Raw genomic sequence first — 12,135 nt, 5'->3', positions numbered from 1 at the left:
AATAAATTATCATATAATTTTGTTTCTAACATTGATCACTTAATCATTAAGACATCACTAAGGATTTCAAGGGGATATAATAAATGTGTCATTAAAGGATTATCTTGTGAAATGCCTAGGGGTTCTGTGAGGACAAACATAAGTTGAGAAGATTTGATTGCAATAAAACATTGTGATATTAATTAGGTGAAATAACAACACACAGTTTGGTTTAAAAATGTTGTTTGATATATTCAATATTTGATTGAAATAAATGTAAGGTGTGTATAGAATTATGAAATTTTCATCTTCATATTTTTTTCATTGATCTATATAGTTTGTTTGATAATTTTTTTTATAAGATTTTTCAAAGACCACCTAACACCAAAATATTCCCATATCATATTAAACAAATATCAGAAACCAAGATCAAAGACTTGATATTGTTTACCATTTTATATTTCTTACCTTATTTAATACAGTAATTAACTGTGACAAAAATTTTATTCCATACTTTCTTTTGTTTTTGTTAATATTTTATTTTTATTATACAATATTCTTCAATTTTATCTATTTTACCAATTTGTAATGAAAAGTAATGTACTGTAATGGAGGCATTACATCAATTTTTAACTAAAGTAATCATTACATTACATGTAATTGTAATGCAGAAAATGTGCATTACAAATTACTTTGCATTACATCCAAAAAAAGTAATATTACAATGCATTACAATTACAAATTACCATTACCCCAGGCCTGGTCACAAGGACTGGACAATGATCACAAGGACTGGACAATTATCAAATAAAAAACAATAATAGACATAATAGATGTTCAAACTGAAAATATAAATGAAATAAAAACAACACGTTATAGAGACACTTGTCTATTGTTAAATACCACATTGACCTCTTTTGTTGATTGTTTGCTGTCTCATTGACATAGACCTCCCATCTTACAATCATAAAACACATTTTGATTTCTTAGTTCACAACTCTATTTGTAATGCTTGCAATGTTTAATTAGTTACAACATCCAAATGTAATTAATTTTGTAATTGTGTCATTTTATTTTTTGTATCCTGTCACAAAAGTTGCTGAGTGCAAAATGTTAACCTTGTTCTAAAAGAATTAATAAAAAGCACTGGTCTAATGCTATTTAGAATGAATCCTATAGCTCTGTATTATCTCCCCTTTAATACAAACACTGGTCTAATGCTATTTAGAATGAATCCTACAGCTCTGAATTATCTCCCCTTTAATACAAACACTGGTCTAGTACTATTTAGAATATATCCTATAGCTCTGGATTATCTCCCCTTTAATTTACATTTACAATTTCAATATATTTCTGATTTTCATTTGATAAAAAAATCATTAATTGTTCCAATACAATACCAATGTAATGTTCACTGACCTATAGATAGTAATAACTTGACTGGACCTTGAATCAATAAATACTAATGGTAGATCTTCAAACTGAAAATATAAAAAAATACATGTAGCTCAATTTCAGTTTGTTTCACGTTTATATAAATATTTCCCTGAATTTTTATGTCCCTGTCATGAATTAAAAAAGAAAAGGTACATGTACCATACAAAGCTAATTAGTGGAAAAGTTTTTAGGACATATTCATTATAGCATGAAGTCATTTTGTGTCCTATGCAATTGCACAATACTTAATATAATAATTTACACATCCTGTTTGGTGTGTATCTCCTGCCATATCAGTATAAAAACACAAAAATTATTAAGAAAAACACCCCCCCCCCCCAATTTTTTTTCTTTTAACCCCCCTTGGAGTAATTACCCCCAAACTCAATTCCTGCCTGTTATGATACCTTGCAGTACAATTTCAGAGAGATCGACACATTTAAACACAAGTCACCTTAACTTTATACGACCGCAGAGGTCAAACACTGAAAGTTTGGGCAAGTATGACAATTAAAATCTGTACTCAACATTACTGGTTGAGCAAAAAAATGGACTTTTCAGACTCTGAGCTGTTAGTTTGTAGTGAATGTACTCAACACATTTAATATGATTTTTGTCTATTGCCTGATAAACTACATTTAGTAATTCATCACATTTACCATTGTTTACAGTTTCTCTACTATGAGTTTACAGCTACAGTGTATGAATATTTCAACAACATGGATATGAAATAATGTAATAATTGCTTTATGCTAGACAAAAAAACCTATTATAGCTAATATGTATATATTTATTTATGTAAATAAATACTGTTTATATAATTTTAAAGTTTCATAATATTCTGAATTAACTGCACAATTTACCTGAATCACTTTCCTTCTTTCTATATAACAGATCTATGTAGGCCACATATATATATATCTAACATGTCTAAGAGGACATTATTGTTTTTATATTTCTGTACTCTTTTCTTCAGCATTCACTATGTTTTAGACCTAAAAAAAAAAGAGTATCTAAATAATATTTTTTTTGTGTTGAAAAGTAAGAAATCTAGTCCCAGTTTCAATTCTAAAATAAAATAGTTGCCCCATTTGTAAACACATTAGACATGTGTTTGTGTCAAGTCAAGAAGATTAACACAAGTTACAGGGCCAAATATTCTCAATGTAAATGAGATGTGCTAAGGCTTATATATATATGCATTCTTGAGTTATTGACTGAAAACTGGAAAATCACCCTTTTTTAATGAATAAAACCCCATAACTCGGAAACGTAAAATCTGAAATTTATAAATAAACAGCTGCGCCATGAGCGCATGATACGCCCGACGTCTTGTGTGGAAGTTTTATGCAATAATCATAAATAGTTTCTGAGAAAGTTTTAAGCAATTACCATTTATTGCTTTTGAGACACGGCGGGACATGTGAAACCCCCCCCCCCCCCCCCACCCTGTTTTTTTTTTTACAAATATCACTAAAATAAAATTTTGAATCAAACCAAAAAAGTATACAGATCTTTAGATTAATATAACAAAGAAGTGTGTATAGTTTCAAGCAATAATCATAAATTGTTTTTGAGATACGGCGCGACATGTAAAAAAAAAAACTCCCCTTTTTTACAAAATACTCAATAACTCAAAAATAAAATTTTGAGTCATCACCAAAAAGTATACAGATCTTTAGATTAATATAACAAAGAAGTGTGTAAAGTTTTAAGCAATAATCATAAATCGTTTTTGAGATACGGCACATGTAAAAAAAAACTCCCCTTTTTTACAAAATACTCAAAAACTCAAAAATGAAATTTTGAATCATCACCAAAAAGTATACAGATCTTTAGATTAATATAACAAAGAAGTGTGTAAAGTTTTAAGCAATAATCATAAATCGTTTTTGAGATACGGCACGACATGTAAAAAACCCTCACCCTTTTTTACAAAATACTCAATAACTCAAAAATGTAATTTTAAATCATCACCAAAAAGTATACAGATATTAAGATTAATATAACTAAGAAGTGTGTAAAGTTTTAAGCAATAATAAAGAATCGTTTTTGAGATACGGTGCGACATGTGAAAAAAGACACCCCCCTGTTTTAGTTACAAAGTGCCGTAACTCAAAAAGTTTAAATCTTATTTTCACCAAAAAGTATACAGATCATTTGACCATCATAAAAAAACAACTCTTTTAAGTTTCATGCAATTTAGATAAGTCGTTCTCAAGTTACGGTGCGACATGTTTACGCTGGACAGACCGACGGACAGACAGACGGACAGAAGGACGGACACCGGACATTTGTATACCATAATACGTCCCGTCAAAATTTTGACGCGCGTATAAAAACAAAAGGGAGCTCACATCAATAGATATAAACAATTCACCCAAGTTTTATGCAAATTGGTTAAAGCTTTTTTGAGTTAATGTCCGACATGTTGACGACGGACGGACAGACGGACAACGGTATACCATAATACGTCCCGTAAACAGGCGTATAAAAACAAGTATGCAAACCCAAGTCTCATAAACATTACATCAATTTAACTGGGATCACCAAAAAAGATTTATCTGCCAGTCTGCACTGATAGTTACTAGTCCGATGCCACAGACTAGTAAATCATGTAAATGTTGATTCGGACTAGTGTAAATTTTCAAAATTTTATATAGTCATATTGGGACAAGTTTTGATATTTAGTTTCAGGATTAGTAGATGAAAAAGTTTTTGGCGCAGACTGATCTACCATCTTACAGAAGTGACATTCTAATTTTTCAAGAATTGAGTTCTATCCAGATTGATAAATTTATACATTTTTCTCTGATAAAACACCTAGAACGGGTTATTAAGTCAAAAAGATGAAAATAGTTCAAAATACTTACATGCATGCATGAGGAGTCTAGGTAATACAAATAAATGGGGAATGTGATGCCCCCCGCTTGCATATACATGTATCATATAAACATGTAACACACATAACTGAAGAATGATAAAAGTGACGCTACCCCAATTTGTAATTGATCTGAGTTTTGCAGTAATAAGTATATATTGTGTATAAGTTTCATAACATTTGGTTCAGGCAACCTTAAGTAAGAGAACAGAAACGAAAAAATCAGCAATTTTTCCTTTTGTAAAGGGGCATAACTCTAGAACAGTAAAAGTGACACCGCCATAAAACTAGATCTGTATTTTGAGGTAATAAGCATTATGTATCAGTTTCATAACATTTGGTTGAGGCAAACTTAAGTTAGAGAATGGAAACCAACACTGGGACGTACATGTACATACGTATGGACGGACAAGGGTAAAGCATAATGCCCCTCTGCTACGGCGGGTGTATAAAAACGGAGAGGGAGAACAGGCCTCTACAATAACTTTTTTTTCAACTTGTCCAGTAGGACAAGTACATACATTGTACGTATACCAAAACTTACTTGTCCGAATGAAATTGTAACTTGCGCAAAAAAAATCTTAATATTAACCTTTCTTGCATTTCAAGTTGATTCAAGGAACAAATAAATGAATTAAAAAAAAATTGAACAGAATTTGATTTATATCCTTTGAAATACTTTTAAAAAGATATGAGCCATGAACAACTGAATTTAGTTGTGTCACAGGACTTACATGTAGGTTCTAGTTTTTATCAATGCTAAAGTCTCATCATACAAATTTCAAATATATTTTATTGCTAATCAAAGCGCCCACAAGGAGCAGAACAATCAACATTAATTACATACAAATGATTACAAGTGATTCAATATGATTAAGACACAATGTTATAAAAAAAAACAAAAAAAAAAAAACAACCAAACCAAAAAATATTTATTAAGACAAGTACAAGAATACAACAAGCACAGTGTTTAATAATATAAGGGGGGTCACTGGGCATTTCTATATCTATATATCATTTAAGGAAACTTTCCTGTACTTTCCTGTACATGTCATACATGTACTTTGCACATGAGGCACCATCTGATTGTACACTCATTGGATTTTTATCCTATTTTTTTTAAAGTTGAAAAAAGTTTATTCAAATGCAATCAATAAAAAGAATATGAGGTATGATTGTCAATGAGACAAAAGACCAAATGACACAGAAATTAACAACTTTAGGTCACTGCATTGCAAGTATTGGTTTTTCTACATAAAGATCAAACATGATTTGATGATTTTTAAGGTAAATAATTTCCTCATTCTTATTTAAACATGAGGCTCTCAAGAGCCTGAATCGCTCACCTTAATTCTTTTGGTTAAATCTCTCATCAATGATTATTTTGGCTTTTCAATTTATTTAAATGTTTTTTGGATCGTCCTATTTTCTTCAAAAGCCAAAAAAAATAATCATTTTCTCCTATGTTCTATTTTAGCCATAGGAGCTATGTTTCTTGACATACAAGGAAATAAAATATAAAATTTATACTAGATACTCTGAAACTCATTTAGCCTAAGTTTGGCTGAAATTGATACAGCAGTTTCAAAGGAGAAGATTTTTTAAAGTAAGTCAACATGATGAACAAATTGTGAAAAAAGTCTTTAAAGGGCATTAACTCCTTAAGTGGTCAATTGACAATTTTGGTCAATTTGACTTAATTGAAGATCTTACTTTGCTGAACATTATTGCTGTTTACAGTTTATTTCTATCTATAATTATATTCAAGATAATAAACAAAAACAGCAAAATTTCCTTGAAATTGTCAATTCAGGGGCAGCAACCCAACAACAGGTTGTCTGATTCATCTGAAAATTTCAGGGCAGATAGATCTTGACCTGATAAACAAAACTGCATTTTACCCCTATGTTCTATTTTTAGCCATGGCGGCCATCTTGGTTTGTTGGACTGGTCACCTGACACATTTTTTAAACAAAACACCCCAAAAATGATTGTGGCCAAGTTTGGATTAATTTGGGACTAGTAGTTTCAGAGAAGAAGATTACTAAGATTTACGAAAAATGGTTAAAAATTGACTATAAAGGGCAATAACTCCTAAAGGGGTCAACTGACCATTTCCGTCATGTTGAATTATTTGTAAATCTTACTTTGCTGAACATTATTCCTGTTTACAGTTTATCTCTATCTATATTCAAGATAATAACCAAAAACAGCAAAATTTCCTTAAAATTACCAATTCAGGGGCAGCAACCCAACAACGGGTTTTGTCTGATTCATCTGAAAATTTCAGGGCAGATAGATCTTGACCTGATAAACAATATTACCCCATGTCAGATTTGCTCTAAATGCTTTGGTTTTTGAGTTATAAGCCAAAAACTGCATTTGACCCCTATGTTCTATTTATAGCAATGGCGACCATGTTTGTTGATAGATCAAAACTTCGGATACAATTTATAAATTAGATACCCTAAGGAACATTCAGTTAAAGTTTGAAAGTATTTGGCCCAGTAGTTTCAGAGGAGAAGATTCTTGAAATAGTTTACGATGACAGACGACGACAGACGACGACGGACGCCAAGTGATGGCATAAGCTCACTTGTCCCTTCGGGACAGGTGAGCTAAAAATACGGTATGGACAATGGTATTAATTATTATAAAGCAACAAAATAAGGTAGGAAAAGAGGTTCTGATTTGTCTTGGTCCAGAAATGTCTACTGCCTTGCCAAACTGTCTATTAATCATGTCTATGAAATATGTCTCCTACGGTGCCCAACTGTCTATTAAACTTGGAGCCGAATCATTTCCGAGCTGGTAACGAACTGTCTTTTAAAGTTACCTTATCTAAAAAGTGCATGGTTGAATGGGATCGGTAAGACTGGTTTCCGAGAAAAGTGTGCTTTTTACCTGTTAAAAGTACTTGACAATTTCAAAGAACCAGTTTTAAATTGTCGATTGCAAGTCTGTCAGAGGGGTCTTGAGAAATAAAAAGTTTCAATTAGTTTCAGTTTAAAAAGGAAAGATGTCAAACCAATCTTCTTTTCTTGTTTTTTTGTTGATAATTATACTTTGTTCATCAAAGTTGGATTAACATTTATTTTCTGCAGAATGATTCTACATGTACTTGTCCCATCGGACAAGCTTGGTATAGCTTTTACTTGTCCGACCTTTTTTACCTCTGGTACCGGACAAGCGTTATTGTCGAGGCCTGGAGAAAATACAGAGAATATGAAAAAATGAAAACGAGAATTTGATTGATTGATTGATTGTTGGTTGTCTAACATCCAGTGGCAAATATTTCATGCATATTCAGGACGAACGAGAATTTGAAAAGTCATGCTTAACATGCTTAACAGATTTCCCCTGCCCTTGGCTCTCCAGTAAACATGGTAAAGAAACTTCTGAAATAAATTTAATCTTTGCACAATTTGTAGAAAACACCAACATCTTGCTAATCAAAAGTATATACAAATTATTACAATGTATTAATTTGTTGGCAATTTAATAGATAAAAGGAACACTTAATCATTTATTATAAATACATGTATTAAGTAGTCATTTCTTCACTTGTTTTAAAACTTATAAAATGTCATGGATCTATATATCTATACCATGTATACTGGCTATCATTCAAAATACATTGCAAAATTGCCCTTCACATGTCTTTTGGTTGTTTTGCTTTTGGGTTTCTGTCTTATTGAAGTTAAGACCAAATAATCTGTCTCTTGTATGGGTACATTTGTCATTTCATATTTTCTTTTCATCATTTGGCTATTTATTTTTTTATTTATTTTTTGTGTGTGTGGAACAACCATTTAACTTCAAAAGGGGGGGGGGCTTATGTTTTTTTTCCTAGATCCCTTACTTAATGAAAAAAAAAACATTCTGTTCAAGCAGATGACAAAAAAAAATATTCTGAATCCAGATTTTCCCCATACCTTAGGCCTAAAAAAAAATGTTGTGTTTCCGGTCACCCGACCGACCGTCCTTCAGACCCCCCGACTCAAAAGTTTTTAAAGCTGATGTGGGAAAAAAAATAATTTGTTTACCTACCGACCGTTTTTTTCTGAAAGAAAATAAAAAATCTAAGTCCCTCGATCTTTTTATCGCCCCAAAAGAAGACAACGCTAATTTTAAACTTGAGGCTTATTTTTAGAATGTACTGGAAAGTGGAATTTTCTTGGCTAATTATATATGCGGGAGCATGCGCAGTAGTTATTTTTGTTTGTCAGTGTTTGAACATGGCAACACAACGCGTCCTATTCAATGCTCAACGCGGAAAGTGTGACCATTTCGCGGAGAAAAAAATATTTCTAAATTTTACAGAAAGTAACACCTTTTTTGACATTAGCCATGAAATTCATCCAATGTCTAACATCGATGAAAAAAAATACACAACACAAATTTTGTGCTCGGCCACCGGCAAAAATGACTGGACCGAGATTGATGACAATAACACAACTGTTGGAACAATGTAATCTTTTAGAATTAAATTTATCAAATTTTCATGCCAGACCCTTCTTCAAAATGAACCTGATATTAATCCATCTGAAACTGGTCAGCCAATCAACGCTTTAGACATTCTGATGAAAAGCCACAGATGCTTTGCCAAAAGAAAGTGTCCTGCCAGGTACAGTGTATATATAATATATTTGTCTTTCTGTAGGTTTGGGATAATGTTTGGTTCATGTTCCTATAAATGAATCTGCCCCACATCTTCTCAAGTTCTTTCTCTGACAATCCCAAGTTTTTGGTCCTGAAATAGGGGAATTGGGTTCAAAAAGCTAATTTCCTAGGGGAAGTGCTGCCCAAATTTTTTTTAGGTTTGGACTTAGTTTTTTTTCAGGGGTATTTTAATGGGGGTAAACTAAAAGTTATTTCAGGGGGATTTTAAAAGGGGTAAACTAAAAGTTATCTCAGGGAGATTTTTAAAGTGGGTAATCAATCTCTTTCTATTAAATGCCAAACTTTTGTCTGGTAACTGGAAATTGAGTTTTATACATGTATAACTTAAGCTTATTTCATAATATTATAATAAAAAAAAAAACAAAAAAAAAACAAATCTCTACCTACCTTCAAAATTTCAAGGGGTGATCGGAAACACAACATTATTTTTTTTAGGCCTTATAGTGTTAGTTTGAAAAAGATAATTTGATTGATACATGTAGCGTTGAAAAACTTGAAAAACTAAATAAAATTGTTCAGGCTTTTCTAAAATTTTTAGAAAATGTAAACAAAACTAGTTTACAGTGGCGTAGCTAGGCCATTTTTACGTGTACGCCCGAACCTCGATGAGGGTCCTGAAGGAAAAAAAATCGCACAATAACAATATGTCACCCAACCTCCATCATGGTGACATAACTAATTTCAGCTGATCTATTGATTGTTATCCCTCATATCCAATTTATCATAAATAAATTGAAATATTTATATTTTTCCGTGTTTGGTTTCAATCAGATATTAATAAAAATTGATAAATGGTTTAATTTTTATAGTACAGTGGCAAATTCAAAAGGGACACATAATTTAAAGAATAAGCATATTGCTTACTGAATAGATAAGAATGACCAAAAGAATGACAGAACAAAGAAATATAGAAATGATGAACCCCCCCCCCCCCCCCCCCAAACTCCCTGTTGCCCCCAATCCAGACCCTCGTATATCAATGTGACAGATAGTTCCATTTAGTTTATCTAGCTGTTTTTGTCTTCAAAAAGAATATTTTATTTGTGTACTACATGTAAGTGTTGTTAATATACCATGCCCTCTCAGTCGAAGTCGTAAATAAATCTAATTTCAATGTAAGAAAGTATTCGAAAGCTTGCCTACCTGTGCAATATGTTATTAAACGGTGGCCAGATCGTCTGATTTAAATTGCACAAAAATACGACCGCCTGATGGTACATGTATAAAACTAAAAAATGAACGAACAAAATGTTGTTTCAGAAATTAACCATGAAAAAAAAATCAAGAAAGTTTAATTAAATTCGACGAACGTTTAAAAAAAGTAATTGATAATGTAACAAATTTTAACTTTAACCTGTAAATGCAAAAAGAAATTCCTTTTATTCATAAAATACGGGAAAACTCATCATATATAAATTCGTCACTTTGCTCTCCATACAGTCATACTCGTTTGACCATAAACAGTTTTTGTCCAGCTACCGTAAAATTTTACGAATGTTTGACAAAGTTATTGATACTTTCAAACTTTAACCGCGTAATGAACCTACATGTACATAGTTATATTATTGGCACCGTCAACGAAAGTTTGGACCGAAATGTCTCTTTCATTTTTATTTTATAGATGAAAATATTTTTTTTTTACCAAATTCAAGTGTACGCCCGGGGGTTTTGACGTAAACGTAGCTACGCGCATGGTTTATTTCTTTTCATAACCATAGTAAATAGGTCGTTATATACTGGTAACGATAAATTTTGATAATTTCATATTTTTTTACATGTCGACTGTCGTTCTACATGTTCTAGAAAAACCAACTTTTTTTCGATTGAAGTCTTTTTATATTCACTTACTTTTCTGTGTTCTTTGGTTATATCTTAGAGTATATTTTAACAAAATCGTCTGTTTTTCCATTTCTTTCACAATTACAGGAAACAGACTTTTGACAGGGGGCGCGAAATCTGGTGCGCATATATTGTACAACTCGTTTCAGGACTTATTTCTCCGGAAAATCTCATGATAAATATATCCGACAAGGTTGCAGTCGCAGTGGCGGTTCCAGGCTGACGAAGAGGTCGTACACTCCCCCCTTTGAACAAAAAAAAGTTTTCATGTTACTCACGATTTATATGTTTTTTACAATAAAGTTGTCCAAAAAAAAAATCGGCTCGCTCCGCTCGACGGTATATAAATTCCGTTTTTGGAAATACCCCCCCCCCCCCTCAGTTTCAAAAATCCTGGACCCACCCCTGAGTCTAGTATACTAACTGATTCATAGTATTAAATATTGAACAGCTGATCTTTAAAAAAAAAAGCCCAAATAAAATGCACGATGATAGGAGGGTTGAGAAGTTGGATGAGCCGGTCCTTCATTTCTATATTCTTTAATTTTTCTTACGTTTTGCCCATGTTTTGCTATTCTTTATATTTTAGCACCTCATTATTCTATATTCTTTTTTTTTTGTCCATTTTTCTCTATTCTTTATATTTTGTCCATTATTCTCTATTCTGTTAACCCCACCCACGTGACTCTCCTATAGATGGGCGTGGTTTTTTGGTTCTTCGGTAGTGAGCCAGAAGAGGTTCATTTCTGTTTGTATTTCTTTGCATTGGGAATATCTTCTGTCTCTCCTCTCCCTCTTCCTTTTAGATATATAGTTAAGACGACAGAGGCACATAACAAGTGTAAATGGCATTAATAAATTTATGAATGTAGATATAATAGAATGTGAGCTGAGTGATAAATGTTTTCATGGTAAGGCAGCCTAGGTAGAACATCCATGTAGGGACGATAAGCTGTATGAATATTATAAAAAAAACTACACGGACAATAACAGTAAGAAGATGACTATTTGATATTCTGAGGAGGGGAGGGGCAGAATGATTTTTTACTGATTTATTATTCCGATTTCAATTGATCTGTCGCTAAGCTTGCTATTTTTGTCAGCTCTTACCAGACCATCATATTCATATTCAAAATCATCGGACTTAGATTCAGATGCTCCATACTAAGAATCACACAAAAAAGACACCAGTCAACCATGACTACATCCTTCATGGTCACATTCTTCAAACTGAAACAGCTACAAAATATTTGTGCATAACCATCCAATCAGATCTCAAATGAAATAAACATGTAGATAATAGAACAGCAAATGCA

At 32.2% G+C, this 12,135-nt stretch overlaps 1 long non-coding RNA gene across 1 annotated transcript; it reads right to left on the bottom strand.

Moving 5' to 3' along the window:
• Positions 1-739: 739 nt before the first annotated feature.
• On the bottom strand, positions 740-11,074 carry LOC139499574 (uncharacterized). The gene is made up of 4 exons (XR_011658219.1): positions 10,829-11,074; positions 2,280-2,411; positions 1,399-1,460; positions 740-771 (listed from the first exon to the last, which is right to left on the bottom strand). It is a non-coding gene; the product is annotated as an uncharacterized lncRNA (long non-coding RNA).
• Positions 11,075-12,135: the final 1,061 nt, after the last annotated feature.

This window comes from Mytilus edulis, chromosome 12 (assembly GCF_963676685.1).
Source record: "Mytilus edulis chromosome 12, xbMytEdul2.2, whole genome shotgun sequence".
Taxonomy (NCBI): Eukaryota; Metazoa; Mollusca; class Bivalvia; order Mytilida; family Mytilidae; genus Mytilus; species Mytilus edulis.
The sequence above is the reverse complement of the archived record's forward strand: the minus strand, read 5'-3'. Positions and strand labels throughout refer to the sequence as shown.